This window comes from Saccoglossus kowalevskii, chromosome 20 (assembly GCF_978046115.1).
Source record: "Saccoglossus kowalevskii chromosome 20, keSacKowa6.1, whole genome shotgun sequence".
Classification (NCBI taxonomy): Eukaryota; Metazoa; Hemichordata; class Enteropneusta; family Harrimaniidae; genus Saccoglossus; species Saccoglossus kowalevskii.
In genome coordinates this window covers 26,265,876-26,289,216 of record NC_140660.1, presented here as the reverse complement: position 1 = coordinate 26,289,216, position 23,341 = coordinate 26,265,876, and the positions used below count along the sequence as shown (strand labels likewise).

Below are 23,341 nucleotides of genomic sequence, written 5' to 3'. Positions count from 1 at the left end.
TTAACAACTCTTGGTTATAACCTATTTAAATATGCAAGTCACAAAATGCCAGGATGTTGGAGGTTAAAGGTCATGCATCTCATCAATTCAGGTATAAGGATATGTATTATAATCAACAGGAAATAGAATTCTTGGACTAGACTATGATGTAAATAGGGGTGGTCAGCCTGATTCTTCCCTTGTTTCATCTATTTCGTTGCCATCTACAAAGAGTGCGTGTACGATCCGATCCCATCACGTCTTTTACCGCTACTAACCGCTTTTATATAACACGCGTGATCACGTACTTCGAAATGAGTTTCTGTTCCGTCGTCCACAAATTCACCCTAAAAATAAAGAAATGAGAGATTAATTTCCCCTTTGTTTCATGGAGAATATGAGCCTATGATGTTACTCGTATCAGCCTATGATGTCACTTGTATCAACCTATGATGTCACTTGTATCAACCTATGATATCACTCATATCAACCTATGATGTCATTCGTATCAACCTATGATGTCACTCATATCAACCTATGATGTCATTCGTATCAACCTATGATGTCACTCGTATCAGCCTATGATGTCACTCGTATCAGCCTATGATGTCACTCGTATCAATGACAGGCAACTGTCTAAAATGACAGGCAGACGGGTGGCTGGCTAAAATGACACGTCGACAGGTGGCGGGCTAAAATGACAAGTCGACAGGTGGCTGGCTAAAATGGCAGGCAGACAGCTGGCTGGCTAAAATAACACGTCAACAGGTGGCTGGCTAAAATGACAAGTCGACAGGTGGCTGGCTAAAATGACAGGCAGACAGGTGGATGGCTAAAATGACAGGCAGACAGGTGGTTGGCTAAAATGACAGGTAGACAGGTGGCTGGCTAAAATGACAGACAGACAGGTGGCTGGCTAAAATGACAGACAGACAGGTGGTTGGCTAAAATGATAGGCAGACAGGTGGTTGTCTAAAATGACAGGCAGACAGGTGGCTGGCTAAAATGAAAGGCAGACAGATGAGGTGGTTGGCTAAAATGACAGGTAGACAGGTAGTTGGCTAAAATGACAGACAGGTGGCTGGCTAAGATGACAGGTAGACAGGTGGCTGGCTAAAATGACAGACAGACAGGTGGTTGGCTAAAATGATAGGCAGACAGGTGGTTGGCTAAAATGATAGGCAGACAGGTGGCTGGCTAAAATGACAAGTCGACAGGCGGCTGGCTAAAATGACAGACAGACAGGTGGTTGGCTAAAATGATAGGCAGACAGGTGGTTGTCTAAAATGACAGGCAGACAGGTGGCTGGCTAAAATGAAAGGCAGACAGATGGGGTGGTTGGCTAAAATGACAGGTAGACAGGTAGTTGGCTAAAATGACAGACAGGTGGCTGGCTAAGATGACAGACAGACAGGTGGTTGGCTAAAATGACAGGTAGACAGGTGGTTGGCTAAAATGACAGGTAGACAGGTGGTTGGCTAAAATGACAGACAGACAGGTGGTTGGCTAAAATGATAGGCAGACAGGTGGCTGGCTAAAATGACAAGTCGACAGGTGGCTGGCTAAAATGACAGGTAGACAGGTGGCTGGCTAAAATGACAGGTAGACAGGTGGCTGGCTAAAATGACAGGTAGACAGGTGGCTGGCTAAAATGACAGACAGACAGGTGGCTGGCTAAAATGACAGACAGACAGGTGACTGGCTAAAATGACAGACAGACAGGTGGCTGGCTAAAATGACAGACAGACAGGTGGCTGGCTAAAATGACAGACAGACAGGTGGTTGGCTAAAATGATAGGCAGACAGGTGGCTGGCTAAAATGACAAGTCGACAGGTGGCTGGCTAAAATGACAGACAGACAGGTGGTTGGCTAAAATGACAGGCAGACAGGTGGCTGGCTAAAATGAAAAGCAGACAGATGAGGTGGTTGGCTAAAATGACAGGTAGACAGGTAGTTGGCTAAAATGACAGACAGGTGGCTGGCTAAGATGACAGACAGACAGGTGGTTGGCTAAAATGACAGGCAGACAGGTGGCTGGCTAAAATGAAAAGCAGACAGATGAGGTGGTTGGCTAAAATGACAGGTAGACAGGTAGTTGGCTAAAATGACAGACAGGTGGCTGGCTAAGATGACAGACAGACAGGTGGTTGGCTAAAATGACAGGTAGACAGGTGGCTGGCTAAAATGACAGACAGACAGGTGGTTGGCTAAAATGATAGGCAGACAGGTGGCTGGCTAAAATGACAAGTCGACAGGTGGCTTGCTAAAATGACAGGTAGACAGGTGGCTGGCTAAAATGACAGACAGACAGGTGGCTGGCTAAAATGACAGACAGACAGGTGGCTGGCTAAAATGACAGACAGACAGGTGGTTGGCTAAAATGGTAGGCAGACAGGTGGCTGGCTAAAATGACAAGTCGACAGGTGGCTGGCTAAAATGGCAGACAGACAGGTGGTTGGCTAAAATGACAGTCAGACAGGTGGCTGGCTAAAATAACAGGTATACAGGGGCTGGCTAAAATGAGAGGCAGACAGGTGGCTGGCTAAAATGAGAGGCAGACAGGTGGCTGGCTAAAATGAGAGGCAGACAGGTGGCTGGCTAAAATGAGAGGCAGACAGGTGGCTGGCCAAAATGACAGGCAGACATGTGGCTGGTTAAAATGGCAGGCAGACAGGTGGCTGGCTAAAATGACAGGTATACAGGGGGCTGGCTAAAATGACAGGTATACAGGGGGCTGGCTAAAATGACAGGTATACAGGGGCTGGCTGAAATGACAAGCAGACAGAGGGCTGTCTAAAATGACAGGCAGACAGGGGCTGGCAAAAATGATGAGCAGATAGATGGTTGGTTAAAATGACAGGCAGACAGGTGGCTGGCTAAAATGACAGGCAGACAGGTGGCTGGCTAAAATGATAGGCAGACAGGTTGCTGGCTAAAATGAAATACCTGTGGATAAGGCCTTGTAAAATAAAAAAACTTTTTGGTCTAATTATTTTTTCAAAAGTAAGGCAAACAGTAGCTAGTTGTACAGTTTAACTATTAGAACTGACTTGATTATTGAATACAAGTTAATTAAATTATTGAACAGCCATAAAATAAAATTGATTCAGTCCACTTTAAATGACTATTGAACCAAGGAAGTAAACTGTGCAAACATTAGGAGATGGGGATGGGGGGTTATTGGTTGACTAGTAACATATTAATTACACTACTATACTACCCACATGCTAGAACAGTATGACTGGGTACCAGAGAAATTCAATTTTTGTAATGGGAATATTGTACACACTGTTTCACTGAAACTTTTAAAAGCAAAAACAAAATATAATTATCTATTTTCACTGACAGACAGACAGGTGGTTGGCTAAAATGACAGGTAGACAGGTGGCTGGCTAAAATGACAGGTGGACAGGTGGCTGGCTAAAATGACAGGCAAACAGGTGGCTGGCTAAAATGACAGGCAAACAGGTGGCTGGCTAAAATGACAGGCAGACAGACGGATGGCTAAAATGACAGACAGACAGGTGGTTGGCTAAAATGACAGGTAGACAGGTGGCTGGCTAAAATGACAGGTGGACAGGTGGCAGGCTAAAATGACAGGTGGTCAGGTGGCTGGCTAAAATGACAGGCAAACAGGTGGCTGGCTAAAATGACAGGTAGACAGGTGGCTGGCTAAAATGACAGGTGGACAGGTGGCTGGCTAAAATGATAGGTAGACAGGTGGCTGGCTAAAATGACAGGTGGATGGCTAAAATGATAGGCAGACAGGTGGATGGCTAAAATGATAGGCAGACAGGTGGCTGGCTAAAATGACAGGTCGACAGGTGGTTGGCTAAAATGACAGGCAAACAGGTGGCTGGCTAAAATGACAGGTAGACAGGTGGCTGGCTAAAATGACAGGTGGACAGGTGGCTGGCTAAAATGATAGGTAAACAGGTGGCTGGCTAAAATGACAGGTGGATGGCTAAAATGATAGGCAGACAGGTAAATGGCTAAAATGATAGGCAGACAGGTGGCTGGCTAAAATGACAGGTAGACAGGTGGTTGGCTAAAATGACAGGTAGACAGGTGGCTGGCTAAAATGACAGGTAGACAGGTGGCTGGCTAAAATGACAGGTGGACAGGTGGCTGGCTAAAATGATAGGTAGACAGGTGGCTGGCTAAAATGACAGGTGGATGGCTAAAATGATAGGCAGACAGGTGGATGGCTAAAATGATAGGCAGACAGGTGGCTGGCTAAAATGACAGGCAGACAGGTGACAGGCTGGCTAAAATGACAGGCAGGTGGCAAAAATGACAGGCAGACAGGTTGGCTAAAAATTTTTAAAACTTTTAAAAGCAAAAAACAAAATATAATTATCTATTTTCACTGATTCAAGTTTTCATTGAAAGTAAATCAAAGTGAGTATTTTCATGGAGGTATATGTTTATACCTCCATGGTATTTTACAGTATTAGTGTAATTAATTTGACCTTTGACCTTGATTGTCTAAATAGATCACATGATCACTCAAATTAATATAACATATCAAATTAATCAGCTAATGGGATACACATAATTATATCTTAATATTTATTAAATCTTTATGGAATGTAAATGGTTTCCATAGTTACAATTATAATGGCTTTCATTAATATAATAGAAATTTGTGACCAATGAATGAATTCAAACAATAAAAAGACCTTGTATATGCTGCAGAATATTTAGCTTAATAATTTTTAGAACTGACACATATGTAAATTGTGTGTAATAATCTGCCTAAACATATCTCATATCAATAACATAGGCAAATACTACAAAGAATAATTTGAACTTATTGATTACAATAATACTGACTGAATTATAGCCAGCCAGCTTAGAAGTTACACCTGCATTGTGATATTAGTACGTTGAAGCAGACGGTCACCTGTGCACACGCAGGAATTGAGGCCCAATCGACGGAAACAACACACGGTAAAAAGGCTCGTGACACACTATGGCCATCTGACGCATGCGCAGGTGACGTCTCCCCGCTTTAAAAATTAAAATTGTTTCGCTGCTTCTGGTAATTTTTGTTTCATTTCATTTCACCTGACTGTCAAAACTGCAAAATAGTTTGTTTTGTTTTTAATTCTTTGTTAATGGTCTAAGTTGTAGAGTTTATTATTAAACAAGTCATTGAAAATGACACAGTCCCCGTTAAGTTCTCTTTGTGCTCGCCATATTAAAGCGGAGGGGTTGTCGCGAGTGTGTCCTTGAAACTCGAGTTCCAAATACTGTATACAACAGATTGTTTATTTACATCAAAACACATGTTCCATGTAGTAGTAATATGGCCAAAATAAAAACAGCCATTATTCGGCCATCTTTGATCTGATTATGAAACACACTGATATGTATGATGTATGAGCCAAATATGAGTGAAAATGGTACATAAATTGTGGAAATATAGTAGTAAGGCCAAAAAGTCAGATGGCTGTCAATCTGCCATCCTTGACCAGATTTTGAAACAAATTGTCATGGACATGCATCCTAACATGTATAAAGTACATGTATGTGCCAAATTTGAATGAAAACTGACAGAGCACATCCAAGATACCGCATAAAAAAACAAAAACAAGATTCCTGCCAGTCGACCATCTTTGATCGAATTGCGAAATAAATCGTCATAGACATGTATCCTAACATGTATAATCTATGTACCAAGTTTGAATGACAACTGACAAAGCATGTCCAAAATACAACATTTTCAAACAACTAGATGGCTGCCAGTCTGCCATTTTGAATCGAATCGCTAAACCACTACATGTGCATATGTCCCACATAAGGTACTAGGCACATGCAAAGAATGAACGGAATCGGTCCACAGGATTCTGAAATATGACGTTGGACAGACTGACGCACGGACACACGAACGGTCGGACAGACTCAGAAACTCACGGACGGTCGGGGACATGTATCCTAATATGTATGATCTATGTACTAAATTTGAATGAAAACTGACAAAGCATGTCCAAAATACGACATTTTCAAAAAACAAGATGGCTGCCAGTCGGCCATCTTTGATCCAATTGTGAAATAAATCATCATGGACATGTATCCTAACATGTATAATCTATGTACCAAGTTTGAATGAAAACTGACAAAGCATGTCCAAAATACAACATTTTCAAAAAACAAGATGGCTGCCAGTCGGCCATTTTGAATCGAATCGCTAAACCACTGCATGTGCATATGTCCCACATAAAGTACTAGGCACATGCAAAGAATGAACAGAATCGATCCAAGGGATTCTGAGATATGACTCCGGACGGACGGATGCACGGACGCACAGACGCACGGACGCACAGACGGACGGAGACGGAATTATAAGTCCCCGTTTTCGGACTTTGTCCGAACGGGGACTAATAAAAAATACCATTATATGTTTGTATAGTATAGTATATTTTATTTGACACATAATAATGCATGGAAAATACATCATTTATGGCCAATTATGTATGTTTTTTGTATTTCTTTGTATTTATGTTCCTTACCATACAAGTAGTGTAATAAAGTTATTATTATTATTATACTTCCCCGGTCATAGGCACAGGGGCTTCAACATAAAAATCATGGAAATTAAAGCCCCATACCCAAGGACCATCCAAGAAAAGATGAAGAATCTTTTTTTTAACATTGTAACTATGTTAACCTCTCTAAAATTATCCAAATGACAATTTTTACCAATCGTGTGAGGAAATTAAGGGGATGTTGCATGATTGTGAAAAGAATAAAATTGCAAAATGAGTTAAATTGAGTTATTGATTTCTAAATAAAACAAAACAACCAAAAAGAATCCATTTTTTCCACAAACTCACTTTAACATTAACATTTAGTATTCCTAGAAATGCATGTTTGTTTGGTAATTTGGTAATCATCTCACAATTCACATGACTTCATACTGGATGAATGCCCTTATCTTATAAACCCTTGAATGTAACAGAGACTTGGAATTCAAATTAATGCCTTCTTTCAAGATTTCTAGTTTGCTATTCACATCTTGCAAGTACCGGGGTAATGTAAATATCACATATTTTCACATGTACTTGGAATTCTGATATTTGATGAGGTTGATCTTGCCTATTAAAAGTATGTCTCTAGTAAAAACGCATATAAATTGAAAATTACATTTAATATTGTACATTTTATTTAGAACAAGTCATTGTCAATGACACGTCCCCGTTCCGTTCATATTTGAGTGGCATATACATTCAAAGCAGATCATGACCGAAATGCACCTGCATATGTACAACACATTGTACTAAATCTGAACAAAATCCATGCATGCATGACTGAGATCCGGTTCTGGAATTGTGAAAATACGTGATTTTAATGCATTTTCGGCCTTAAAATGGCCATCATTCAGCTATTGCTAAGCGGATCATGAAACAAATGCACATATCTATTTGTGACATGATGCACCATGTGTGTGTGAAGTTTGAACTTGATAAATCCAGACATGTCTTGGATACGGATCCAGAACTGAATTCTTTAAGAAAATGGCCGCCAGTCGGCCATTTCGAACTTGATCCGAAAAAAAAAATGACGTGCATCAAGGTCCTATTATGTTTAATGTAAGTACCGAATTTGAACAAAATCCGTCCATGCATAACTGAGATCCGGGTTCGGAATGGTGAAAATGTGCGATTTCAATGCATTTTCGGCCTTAAAGCGGCCGCCATTTGGCTATCGTTAATGGGACCATGAAACAAATGCACATACATATTTGTGACATGATGTACCTTGTGTGTGTGAAGTTTGAACTTGATCAATCCAGACATGTCTCGGATACGGATCCAGAACTGAATTCCTTAAAACAAAATGGCCGCCAGTCGGCCATTTCGAACTTGATCTGAAAAAAAAAATGACGTGCATCAAGGTCCTATTATGTTTAATGTATGTACCAAATTTGAATGAAATCCGTCCATGCATAACTGAGATCTGGGTCCGGAATGGTGAAAATGTGTGATTTCAATGCATTTTCGGCCTTAAAGCGGCCACCATTTGGCTATCGTTAATGGGATCATGAAACAAATGCACATACATATTTGTGACATGATGTACCTTGTGTGTGTGAAGTTTGAACTTGATCAATCCAGACATGTCTCAGATACGGATCCAGAACTGAATTCTTTAAAACAAAATGGCCGCCAGTCGGCCATTTCGAACTTGATCTGAAAAAAAAAATGACGTGCATCAAGGTCCTATTATGTTTAATGTATGTACCAAATTTGAATGAAATCCGTCCATGCATAACTGAGATCTGGGTCCGGAATGGTGAAAATGTGCGATTTCAATGCATTTTCGGCCTTAAAGCAGCCGCCATTTGGCTATCGTTAATGGGATCATGAAACAAATGCACATACATATTTGTGACATGATGTACCTTGTGTGTGTGAAGTTTGAACTTGATCAATCCAGACATGTCTCTGATACGGATCCAGAACTGAATTCTTTAAAACAAAATGGCCGCCAGTCGGCCATTTCGAACTTGATCCGAAAAAAAAAATGACGTGCATCAAGGTCCTATTATGTTCAATGTATGTACCAAATTTGAACGAAATCCGTCCATGCATAACTGAGATCCGGGTCCGGAATGGTGAAAATGTGCCATTTTGATGCATTTTCGGCCTATAAATGGCCGCTATTCGGCTATCGTTAATCGGATCATGAAAAAAATGCATGTGCATATGTCCCATATAATGTGTGATGTATGAGTGAAGTTTGAACATAATCGGTCCATGCATGTTCGAGATACAGGTGATCACGGACGCACGGACGCACACAGGGCAAAACATAAGTCCCCGTTTTCGGACTCCGTCCGAACGGGGACTAATAATTAAAATATGACTTATTATGACCATAGAAACACCTCTGTTATTTATATGAACATATGTACTACTAATAGAGTGACCAATGTATAATTGTATTCTGGATTATTAAAATATGACTTATTATAACCATAGAAACACCTCTGTTATTTATACGAGTATGTGTATTACTAAAAGAGAACATACTGTGTGGGTAAATAACATACAGATAACTCAATTTAAATCTCACTGGTTTGGGTGATACACAATGAATGAAGGTGACATAATGGAAACAAGATGAAAAAGCCTTGGGCATATTACTATGGTAACCACACCTGTGTATTGACAACAGAGCAAGTTACCATGGTAACAGCAGGTTTGTGATTACAAAATGACAGACAGATTCTGTAAGCTTTAGTAGATTATTACATAAATGTAATCTACAAATTCACAGACGCTTGATTAAACATTTTCTAATTCCACTTTTGCAGAATAAATCTGAATATTTGTGTGTGGTAACTAGGTTACTATGTCAGTCAAAATAATGGTAGAATCTTGCTTTTTGAGCTACTGCTTGAAAGTGTACTGTTAGAATTGTTTTCACTTATAATATGATGTTACAGCACAGGGAGTTGGACAAACTTATGTAAATAATAAAATGTTATATAACTTTTCTTTTACCCCCCCCCTTCATGATATCGATTTCAAGTACTGTGGAATACTTTATTTTTGCTGGAATTAATTTTCGCTGAAAATGCTTTTTGGACTTTTTGTGTGCAATATATTTTCACTGATTTTTTTAAGTTTAATGTAAAATATAGAAAAAAAAAGTATATTCGCTAGATTTTATTTTCACGGAATCATCCTTTCAGCAAAAATTGCGAAAATAAATTCCAAGTGAATATAAAGTATTCTACAGTAATCACTGATTTTTGTTTATACCACAGTCCTGGCGCATTTCAACCCTTGGGATATTTTGCTATAATAGGATGTGTCTACATCGTGCGTTAAAATTTGCATATAAAATTAGCACGATTGTGATAAAGGAAAGAGTGGTATAAACAAAGATCAGAGAGTACTTGAAATCAATAAACTTCCAAGCTGGCTGACTTTTCCTTATGATAAAAACCTGCAATTTTTAATACAGGAGCGTTGTCATCAATAATTATAACTTATTTGTTGTGGTTTTTACCAATGTTTTGTATGTTACCGGTACATACATACTCTGCACAATTTCCGTGTGTCATTTTTAAAATCAAGGTACAGTCTGAATGTAACTTAACATTTAGCTAGCTTTAAGTAGAAACAAGCAGCCTCTCGGCTGAGATAGCTCCGCTGTTAGCAATGCACATTTCAATTAAAGAACTGAAGATATCATTAGAAAATGAACAATATGTATAGTATCAAAGCAATCGGAATTGCTGTTTTCAACAAGAATTCAAAAATATCACTTTTCACCAAAAATGGCAAAAATAATCATCAAAATTAGATAATTGAAGATATCACGAGGAAATTAAGAAATCTGAAAGAGGTCCACATGTAGTACCTATATATGTAATATAAAAGCAATCAGACTTGTGGTTTTTAACAAGAAGTCGAAAATATCACTTTTTACCAAAAATGTCAAAAATATTCACCAAAATTAGAGAATTAAAGATATCATTACAAAATGACCAAATCTGAGAGAAGCCCACATGTTGTCCTATATATGTAATATAAAAGCAATCGGACTTGTGGTTTTTAACAAGAAGTCAAAAATATCACATTTTACCAAAAATCACAAAAATATTCATCAAAATTAGAGAATTGAAGATATCATCATGAAATGAACACATCTGAGAGAGGTCCACATGTAGTACCTATATATGTAATATCAAAGCAATTGAACTTGAGGTTTTCAACAAGAAGTCGAAAATATCATTTTTTACCAAAAATTACAAAAACATTCAACAAAATTAGAGAATTGAAGATATCATTACAAAATAAACATGAGAGAGATCCACATGTAGTACCTGTATATGTAATATCAAGCAATTGGACTTGCGGTTTTTAACAAGAAGTCGCAAAATATCACTTTTTACCAAAAATGACAAAAATATTCACCAAAATTAGAGAATTGAAGATATCATCACAAAATGAACAAATCTGAGAGAGGTCTACCCAAGGTACATATACACCAAGTATCAAAGCATTCATTTTTAACAAGAAGTCGAAAATATCACTTTTTACCAAAAATGTCAAAAATATTCACCAAAATTAGAGAATTAAAGATATCATTACAAAATGACCAAATCTGAGAGAGGTCCACATGTAGTACCTATATATGTAATATAAAAGCAATCAGACTTGTGGTTTTTAACAAGAAGTCAAAAATATCACATTTTACCAAAAATCACAAAAATATTCATCAAAATTAGAGAATTGAAGATATCATCACAAAATGAACACATCTGAGAGAGGTCCACATGTAGTAACTGTATATGTAATATCAAGCAATTGGACTTGCGGTTTTTAACAAGAAGTCGCAAAATATCACTTTTTACCAAAAATGACAAAAATATTCACCAAAATTAGAGAATTGAAGATATCATCACAAAATGAACAAATCTGAGAGAGGTCTACCCAAGGTACATATACACCAAGTATCAAAGCATTCATTTTTAACAAGAAGTCGAAAATATCACTTTTTACCAAAAATGTCAAAAATATTCACCAAAATTAGAGAATTAAAGATATCATTACAAAATGACCAAATCTGAGAGAGGTCCACATGTAGTACCTATATATGTAATATAAAAGCAATCAGACTTGTGGTTTTTAACAAGAAGTCAAAAATATCACATTTTACCAAAAATCACAAAAATATTCATCAAAATTAGAGAATTGAAGATATCATCACAAAATGAACACATCTGAGAGAGGTCCACATGTAGTAACTGTATATGTAATATCAAGCAATTGGACTTGCGGTTTTTAACAAGAAGTCAAAAATATCACATTTTACCAAAAATCACAAAAATATTCATCAAAATTAGAGAATTGAAGATATCATCACGAAATGAACACATCTGAGAGAGGTCCACATGTAGTACCTGTATATGTAATATCAAGCAATTGGACTTGCAGTTTTCAACAAGGAGTCGAAAATATCACTTTTTACCAAAAATCACAAAAATATTCATCAAAATTAGAGAATTGAAGATATCATTACAAAATGAACAAATCTAAGAGAGGTCCACCTAAGGTACATATACACCAAGTATAAAAGCATTCAGGCTGTCATTGCAGTACTTAACATTTTGATTTGAGAAATGTTTCACCCATATGTAATATCAAAGCAATATCAAAACAATCAGACTTGTGGTTTTCAAGAAGAAGTCGAAAAAGTAAAACACTGACACGGACAACGACGGACAATCACTCATATGATTAGCTACGCTTGACAAAGTCACCAGCGAAGCTAAAAATTAATTTATATAAATCTGAGTGCATCAGAAAAGATCAGTTAATATTGTATTTCTAAGGGCGATGAAGTTGTGAGATTCAGTCAGCATTTTTCAAAATTCGAGCCGCAGACATAATTTATTTAAATGGTCACTGGTAGTACAGTAGTTGTTGCATCTGACTTATGACCGGTAGATCAGAGTTCAAATCCTGTCTGGAGTTGAACATTATAAAGGGTCAACTCCTACCCTGGGTGAGTGTGTCACAGACTGAGAGGAAAGACTAAATCAACTGGCTTAGTTTCATTCACTGAAAGATGTGACTTTGGGGAAATCTTAGCTCAGGTATGCAGGTGATTGTGTTTGACCAGGCCTGGTTGACACCAGGATAGCACATTAAACTACCCGGTACGACAGACGACGGACACCGGACGCCGCCGGACAATCACTCATATGATAAGCTCCGCTTGACAAAGTCGACAGCTGAGCTAAAAATGTCACGAAAGACTACAGTGCCATGTCCGAAACTTTGTCCTGATACAAAAATATTAAAAAAAAAAAAGTTTCAGTTTAGTTTTTGATCAAACAATTTGTCAAATTTGTATCAAAATTTCATGTGGGGGAGGGGGGGCAGACTAGTGCCAAAAATTGACAATAGCACTCAAAGGGTTGAAGCAATTTTTACCAGAAATATTTATAAATTAAATGAATTATTTAAAAATGACAAAAATGAATAATGATAACATTCATGTCTTATAATTATTGACTTTCATCAAAGCCATGTTATAAAAGATTTTAATTATCTTAGACCTATTGAACTCAGATAGACTAATTGACACTACATGTCTTGTATAGGACAGTATTAAATAATAATCATTATATGTGTATAAAATTAGCATTTGGTGATTGCTATGACAACCAATTCCCAAATTAAAGATGAGAGGGATAGATAGCTTTAAACCTCTACAATTGTGTTTTAAATGTATAGTATACTTACAGCTGTCTGTAATGTATGTAAATACACTGTCTAGTTATATTCACAGCTATATGTAATATATGTAAATTACACTACTTATACTTACAGCTGTCTGTAATGTATGTAAATACACCAGTTATATTCACAGCTATATATATATATGTAAATTACACTACTTATACTTACAGCTGTCTGTAATGTATGTAAATACACTAGTTATATTCACAGCTATATGTAATATATGTAAATTACACTACTTATACTTGCAGCTGACCATAGTATATGAAAATTGCACTAGTTTTATTTACAGTTGTCTGTAGTGTATGTGAATTATACTAGTTATATTCACAGCTATATGTAATATATGTAAATTACACTACTTATACTTACATCTGTCTGTAATGTATGTAAATACACTAGTTATATTCACAGCTATATGTAATATATGTAAATTACACTACTTATACTTGCAGCTGACCATAGTATATGAAAATTGCACTAGTTTTATTTACAGTTGTCTGTAGTGTATGTGAATTATACTAGTTATATTCACAGCTATATGTAATATATGTAAATTACACTACTTATACTTGCAACTGTCTGTAGTGTATGTAAATTACACTAGTTATATTCACAGCTATATGTAATATATGTAAATTACACTACTTATACTTGCAACTGTCTGTAGTGTATGTAAATTACACTAGTTATATTCACAGCTATATGTAGTATATGTAAATTACACTATTTATACTTGCAGCTGACCATAGTATATGAAAATTGCACTAGTTTTATTTACAGTTGTCTGTAGTGTATGTGAATTATACTACCGTAGTTATGCGTACAACAGTCTGTAGTGTATGTAAATTACACTAGTTATATTCACAGCTATATGTAATATATGTAAATTACACTACTTATACTTACAGCTGTCTGTAATGTATGTAAATACACCAGTTATATTCACAGCTATATGTAATATATGTAAATTACACTACTTATACTTACAGCTGTCTGTAATGTATGTAAATACACCAGTTATATTCACAGCTATATGTAGTATATGTAAATTACACTACTTATACTTACAGCTGTCTGTAATGTATGTAAATACACCAGTTATATTCACAGCTATATGTAGTATATGTAAATTACACTACTTATACTTACAGCTGTCTGTAATGTATGTAAATTACACCAGTTATATTCACAGCTATATGTAATATATGTAAATTACACTACTTATACTTGCAGCTGTCTGTAGTGTATGTAAATACGCCAGTTATATTCACAGCTATATATATATATATATGTAAATTACACTACTTATACTTACAGCTGTCTGTAATGTATGTAAATACACCAGTTATATTCACAGCTATATGTAATATATGTAAATTACACTACTTATACTTGCAGCTAGCCATAGTATATGAAAATTGCACTAGTTTTATTTACAGTTGTCTGTAATGTATGTGAATTATACTACCGTAGTTATACTTACAACAGTCTGTAGTGTATGTAAATACACTAGTTATATTCACAGCTATATGTAATATATGTAAATTACACTACTTATACTTGCAGCTGGCCATAGTATATGAAAATTGCACTAGTTTTATTTACAGTTGTCTGTAGTGTATGTGAATTATACTACCGTAGTTATGCGTACAACAGTCTGTAGTGTATGTAAATTACACTAGTTATATTCACAGCTGGCCATAGTATATGAAAATTGCACTAGTTTCACTTACAGTTATATGTAGTGTATTTAAGGTAAACTAGTTTGTCTGTAGTGTATGTGAATTATACTAGTTATATTTATGGCTGCCTGAAGTGCATGTGACTTACACTACAAATATAGCTGTCTTTAATGTATGTAAATTACACTAGTATCACATATAACTGACTGTAGTGTATGTGAATTAAACTTGTCTGTAGTGTACATAAATTACACTACAGTTATATTTACTGGTGTCATAAAAACACTAGGTATACTTACAGCTGTCTGTAGTGTACATAAATTACACCACAGTTATATTTACTGGTGTCATAAAAACACTAGGTATACTTACAGCTGTCTGTAGTGTACATAAATTACACAACAGTTATATTTACTGGTGTCATAAAAACACTCGGTATACTTACAGCTGTTTGTAGTGTACATAAATTACACCACAGTTGATTTACTGGTGTCATAAAAACACTAGGTATACTTACAGCTGTTTGTAGTGTATGTGAATTACAGTTTGTAGTGTATGTGAATTACACTACAGTTATATTTACTGGTGTCATAAAAACACTAGGTATACTTACAGCTGTTTGTAGTGTGCATAAATTACACCACAGTTGATTTACTGGTGTCATAAAAACACTAGGTATACTTACAGCTGTTTGTAGTGTATGTGAATTACAGTTTGTAGTGTATGCGAATTACACTACCGTTATATTTACTGGTGTCATAAAAACACTAGGTATACTTACAGCTGTTTGTAGTGTATGTGAATTACACTACAGTTATATTTACTGGTGTCATAAAAACACTAGGTATACTTACAGCTGTTTGTAATGTATGTGAATTACAGTTTGTAGTGTATGTAAATTACACTACTGTTATATTTACTGGTGTCATAAAAACACTAGGTATACTTACAGCTGTTTGTAGTGTATGTGAATTACAGTTTGTAGTGTATGCGAATTACACTACCGTTATATTTACTGGTGTCATAAAAACACTAGGTATACTTACAGCTGTTTGTAGTGTATGTGAATTACAGTTTGTAGTGTATGTAAATTACACTACAGTTAAATTTACTGGTGTCATAAAAACACGAGGAATACTTACAGCTGTTTGTAGTGTACATAAATTACACCACAGTTGTATTTACTGGTGTCATAAAAACACTAGGTATACTTACAGCTGTTTGTAGTGTATGTGAATTACAGTTTGTAGTGTATGTAAATTACACTACAGTTATATTTACTGGTGTCATAAAAACACTAGGTATACTTACAGCTGTTTGTAGTGTACATAAATTACACCACAGTTATATTTACTGGCGTCATAAAAACACGAGGTATACTTACAGCTGTCTGTAGTGTACATAAATTACACCACAGTTGTATTTACTGGTGTCATAAAAACACTAAGTATACTTACAGCTGTTTGTAGTGTATGTGAATTACAGTTTGTAGTGTATGTAAATTACACTACAGTTAAATTTACTGGTGTCATAAAAACACGTAGTATACTTACAGCTGTTTGTAGTGTACATAAATTGCACCACAGTTGTATTTACTGGTGTCATAAAAACACTAGGTATACTTACAGCTGTTTGTAGTGTATATGAATTACAGTTTGTAGTGTATGTAAATTACACTACAGTTGTATTTACTGGTGTCATAAAAACACTAGGTATACTTACAGCTATTTGTAGTGTACATAAATTACACCACAGTTGTAAGTACTGGTGTCATAAAAACAATAGGTATACTTACAGCTGTCTGTAGTGTATGCAAATTACAGTTTGTAGTGTATGTGAATTATACTACAGTTATATTTACTGGTGTCATAAAAACACTAGGTATACTTACAGCTATTTGTAGTGTACATAAATTACACCACAGTTGTATTTACTGGTGTCATAAAAACACTAGGTATACTTACAGCTGTTTGTAGTGTATGTGAATTACAGTTTTTAGTGTATGTGAATTACACTACAGTTATATTTACTGGTGTCATAAAAACACTAGGTATACTTACAGCTGTTTGTAGTGTACATAAATTACACCACAGTTGATTTACTGGTGTCATAAAAACACTTATACTTACAGCTGTTTGTAGTGTATGTGAATTACAGTTTGTAGTGTATGCGAATTACACTACCGTTATATTTACTGGTGTCATAAAAACACTAGGTATACTTACAGCTGTTTGTAGTGTATGTGAATTACAGTTTGTAGTGTATGTAAATTACACTACAGTTGTATTTACTGGTGTCATAAAAACACTAGGTATACTTACAGCTATTTGTAGTGTACATAAATTACACCACAGTTGTAAGTACTGGTGTCATAAAAACAATAGGTATACTTACAGCTGTCTAGTGTATGAGAATTACAGTTTGTAGTGTATGTGAATTATACTACAGTTATATTTACTGGTGTCATAAAAACACTAGGTATACTTACAGCTATTTGTAGTGTACATAAATTACATCACAGTTGTATTTACTGGTGTCATAAAAACACTAGGTATACTTACAGCTGTTTGTAGTGTATGTGAATTACAGTTTGTAGTGTATGTAAATTACACTACAGTTAAATTTACTGGTGTCATAAAAACACGAGGAATACTTACAGCTGTTTGTAGTGTACATAAATTACACCACAGTTGTATTTACTGCTGTCATAAAAACACTAGGTATACTTACAGCTGTTTGTAGTGTATGTGAATTACAGTTTGTAGTGTTGTGTAAATTACACTACAGTTATATTTACTGGTGTCATAAAAACACTAGGTATACTTACAGCTGTTTGTAGTGTACATAAATTACACCACAGTTATATTTACTGGTGTCATAAAAACACGTAGTATACTTACAGCTGTTTGTAGTGTACATAAATTGCACCACAGTTGTATTTACTGGTGTCATAAAAACACTAGGTATACTTACAGCTGTTTGTAGTGTATGTGAATTACAGTTTGTAGTGTATGTAAATTACACTACAGTTGTATTTACTGGTGTCATAAAAACACTAGGTATACTTACAGCTATTTGTAGTGTACATAAATTACACCACAGTTGTAAGTACTGGTGTCATAAAAACAATAGGTATACTTACAGCTGTCTGTAGTGTATGAAAATTACAGTTTGTAGTGTATGTGAATTATACTACAGTTATATTTACTGGTGTCATAAAAACACTAGGTATACTTACAGCTATTTGTAGTGTACATAAATTACACCACAGTTGTATTTACTGGTGTCATAAAAACACTAGGTATACTTACAGCTGTTTGTAGTGTATGTGAATTACAGTTTTTAGTGTATGTGAATTACACAACAGTTATATTTACTGGTGTCATAAAAACACTAGGTATACTTACAGCTGTTTGTAGTGTACATAAATTACACCACAGTTGATTTACTGGTGTCATAAAAACACTTATACTTACAGCTGTTTGTAGTGTATGCGAATTACAGTTTGTAGTGTATGTGAATTACACTACCGTTATATTTACTGGTGTCATAAAAACACTAGGTATACTTACAGCTGTTTGTAGTGTATGTGAATTACAGTTTGTAGTGTATGTAAATTACACTACAGTTGTATTTACTGGTGTCATAAAAACACTAGGTATACTTACAGCTATTTGTAGTGTACATAAATTACACCACAGTTGTAAGTACTGGTGTCATAAAAACAATAGGTATACTTACAGCTGTCTGTAGTGTATGAGAATTACAGTTTGTAGTGTATGTGAATTATACTACAGTTATATTTACTGGTGTCATAAAAACACTAGGTATACTTACAGCTATTTGTAGTGTACATAAATTACATCAGTTGTATTTACTGGTGTCATAAAAACACTAGGTATACTTACAGCTGTTTGTAGTGTATGTGAATTACAGTTTTTAGTGTATGTGAATTACACAACAGTTATATTTACTGGTGTCATAAAAACACTAGGTATACTTACAGCTGTTTGTAGTGTACATAAATTACACCACAGTTGATTTACTGGTGTCATAAAAACACTTATACTTACAGCTGTTTGTAGTGTATGTGAATTACAGTTTGTAGTGTATGCGAATTACACTACCGTTATATTTACTGGTGTCATAAAAACACTAGGTATACTTACAGCTGTTTGTAGTGTATGTGAATTACAGTTTGTAGTGTATGTAAATTACACTACAGTTGTATTTACTGGTGTCATAAAAACACTAGGTATACTTACAGCTATTTGTAGTGTACATAAATTACACCACAGTTGTAAGTACTGGTGTCATAAAAACAATAGGTATACTTACAGCTGTCTAGTGTATGAGAATTACAGTTTGTAGTGTATGTGAATTATACTACAGTTATATTTACTGGTGTCATAAAAACACTAGGTATACTTACAGCTATTTGTAGTGTACATAAATTACATCACAGTTGTATTTACTGGTGTCATAAAAACACTAGGTATACTTACAGCTGTTTGTAGTGTATGTGAATTACAGTTTGTAGTGTATGTAAATTACACTACAGTTAAATTTACTGGTGTCATAAAAACACTAGGTATACTTACAGCTGTTTGTAGTGTACATAAATTACACCACAGTTGATTTACTGGTGTCATAAAAACACTTATACTTACAGCTGTTTGTAGTGTATGCGAATTACAGTTTGTAGTGTATGCGAATTACACTACCGTTATATTTACTGGTGTCATAAAAACACTAGGTATACTTACAGCTGTTTGTAGTGTACATAAATTACACCACAGTTATATTTACTGGTGTCATAAAAACACGTAGTATACTTACAGCTGTTTGTAGTGTACATAAATTGCACCACAGTTGTATTTACTGGTGTCATAAAAACACTAGGTATACTTACAGCTGTTTGTAGTGTATGTGAATTACAGTTTGTAGTGTATGTAAATTACACTACAGTTGTATTTACTGGTGTCATAAAAACACTAGGTATACTTACAGCTATTTGTAGTGTACATAAATTACACCACAGTTGTAAGTACTGGTGTCATAAAAACAATAGGTATACTTACAGCTGTCTGTAGTGTATGAAAATTACAGTTTGTAGTGTATGTGAATTATACTACAGTTATATTTACTGGTGTCATAAAAACACTAGGTATACTTACAGCTATTTGTAGTGTACATAAATTACACCACAGTTGTATTTACTGGTGTCATAAAAACACTAGGTATACTTACAGCTGTTTGTAGTGTATGTGAATTACAGTTTTTAGTGTATGTGAATTACACAACAGTTATATTTACTGGTGTCATAAAAACACTAGGTATACTTACAGCTGTTTGTAGTGTACATAAATTACACCACAGTTGATTTACTGGTGTCATAAAAACACTTATACTTACAGCTGTTTGTAGTGTATGCGAATTACAGTTTGTAGTGTATGCGAATTACACTACCGTTATATTTACTGGTGTCATAAAAACACTAGGTATACTTACAGCTGTTTGTAGTGTATGTGAATTACAGTTTGTAGTGTATGTAAATTACACTACAGTTGTATTTACTGGTGTCATAAAAACACTAGGTATACTTACAGCTATTTGTAGTGTACATAAATTACACCACAGTTGTAAGTACTGGTGTCATAAAAACAATAGGTATACTTACAGCTGTCTGTAGTGTATGAGAATTACAGTTTGTAGTGTATGTGAATTATACTACAGTTATATTTACTGGTGTCATAAAAACACTAGGTATACTTACAGCTATTTGTAGTGTACATAAATTACATCACAGTTGTATTTACTGGTGTCATAAAAACACTAGATATACTTACAGCTGTTTGTAGTGTATGTGAATTACAGTTTGTAGTGTATGTGAATTACACTACAGTTATATTTACTGGTGTCATAAAAACACTGGGTATACTTACAGCTGTTTGTAGTGTACATAAATTACACCACAGTTGATTTACTGGTGTCATAAAAACACTTATACTTACAGCTGTTTGTAGTGTATGTGAATTACAGTTTGTAGTGTATGCGAATTACACTACCGTTATATTTACTGGTGTCATAAAAACACTAGGTATACTTACAGCTGTTTGTAGTGTACATAAATTGCACTACAGTTATATTTACTGGTGTCATAAAAACACTAGGTATACATACAGCTGTTTGTAGTGTACATAAATTACACCACAGTTATATTTACTGGCATCATAAAAACACGAGGTATACTTACAGCTGTCTGTAGTGTATGTGAATTACAGTTTGTAGTGTATGTAAATTACACTACAGTTAAATTTACTGGTTTCATAAAAACACGAGGTATACTTACAGCTGTTTGTAGTGTACATAAATTGCACCACAGTTGTATTTACTGGTGTCATAAAAACACTAGGTATACTTACAGCTATTTGTAGTGTACATAAATTACACCACAATTGTATTTACTGGTGTCATAAAAACACTAGGTATACTTACAGCTATTTGTAGTGTATATAAATTGCACCACAGTTGTATTTACTGGTGTCATAAAAACACTAGGAATACTTACAGCTGTTTGTAGTGTACATAAATTACACCACAGTTGTATTTACTGGTGTCATAAAAACACTAGGTATACTTACAGCTGTCTGTAGTGTATGAGAATTACAGTTTGTAGTGTATGTGAATTACACTACAGTTATATTTACTGGTGTCATAAAAACACTAGGTATACTTACAGCTGTCTGTAGTGTTTCACCATTACACCATACATCCATTGTGTCTTTTTCTAGAAGTACAAAAAACACATGTTTTAAAATACTACAATGTAATAAAGTATATTGGTAATTTAATGGATTTGTAATTATGAAAATAAGAAGGAAAAAAATCAAAGTAACATCAACTGATCTAAGGATGTTTTACCCACATGGAGTTGTTGCGAATGACCTTCATACAAGCGTTGTTTTTTTACTAGATGGTACGAATTATAGAACAAAAGAAAAACAAAAAAAAATAAAATCTGAGTATCTCATTACCTAATACAATCCTCGTGTCTATGCCGTCTAATAGTAATGACCACGTCTTCGCCGTCTTTGATCTTTGTTCTGTAAATTTTTTAAGACTTTTACCTTTGACCTCTAATGTGTATTCGTATGCAAATCCACTGACAGCATCAATGTTAATCGCAGCCTTGACTTTTGCTTTACCAATGTTAAAAATCTCACGACCCACTAGCTTAAACATCCAGTTTTTCCTGATTATTTCCTGTGAACAACATTGCATCATGGGAAGTCAGCAAACGACATGAATCACAGTATATTAAACCAAACCGATGACTTTCAATATTACATTGCATCATGGGAAGTCAGCACACAACAAGAATCACAGTATAATAACCTTTTCACCACCAGACTTCTCTTGCCCAAATTTTTCTGCATTTTTTTCTTATATTCTTCAATATTTCTGGAAATGAACCCTATTTTTTGAGCCAACAGACAAAATTTTAGTCAATTTTCAGTTTTCACTCAAAATTTTTTTGCTATTTTTTCCCAATCTTCTGAAGGAAAGTGCAATGGTAAAGTCGTTAGTTGATATGGTTGCATTGCATCATGGGAAATCAACAGGAGTAGAGTGGTAATCAAAATGCAGCAAGTTTAATATGCTACAGTGACTTTGCAATGTGTGTGTACAGCTATGCATAAAAGGTGGACAGGGATACTTTAATTCAACTAATTCAAATAAACAAATAAATAAACAAATACTCAAACAAAATATTCAAATAAATAAATATTTAAACAAATATTCAAACAAACATTCAAACAAATATTAAAATAAATATTAAAATAAATAAATAAATATTAAAATAAACATTCAAATAAATATTCAAATAAACATTCAAATAAATAAATAAATAAATAAATAAATAAATAAATAAATAAATAAATAAATAAATAAATAAATAAATAAATAAATAAATAAATAAATAAATAAAATTATTTTTAATCTTTGGCATGAACTGATGTGATATTACAATACCTTGCCATCTACATGTATAACTCGTTTTCCTGACGTGGTCCCGTGTTCAAATTCTACTTTATGTACGCCATCACTTAACGCCACGTCCCATATAGCTACAATGTCATTCATCATCTAGCACACCTGTTGTGAAACAATAAATAATTATTAGTATAAATAAGGCAAGGAAAAACAAATTCTCTGTTTCTCGTTTCATGGAAATTTAAAAATTTTTTTGAATACTGAGCTAAAATGGGGGAAATTTGAGACAAGTGCGAGTACAAGCGCAGTCTGTCGTCATTGCGAACAACAAAATCAAAATCAGTAGTAGCCCTTCAGGTAACAGACCAGTGTTTACCACTAATATCAAAAGGTTAATGGCCTACAGAGCA

General features: G+C 34.8%; 1 pseudogene; it reads right to left on the bottom strand.

Moving 5' to 3' along the window:
* Positions 1-23,084, bottom strand: LOC146730177 (fas apoptotic inhibitory molecule 1-like; annotated as a pseudogene).
* Between the last annotated feature and the right edge of the window lie 257 nt (positions 23,085-23,341).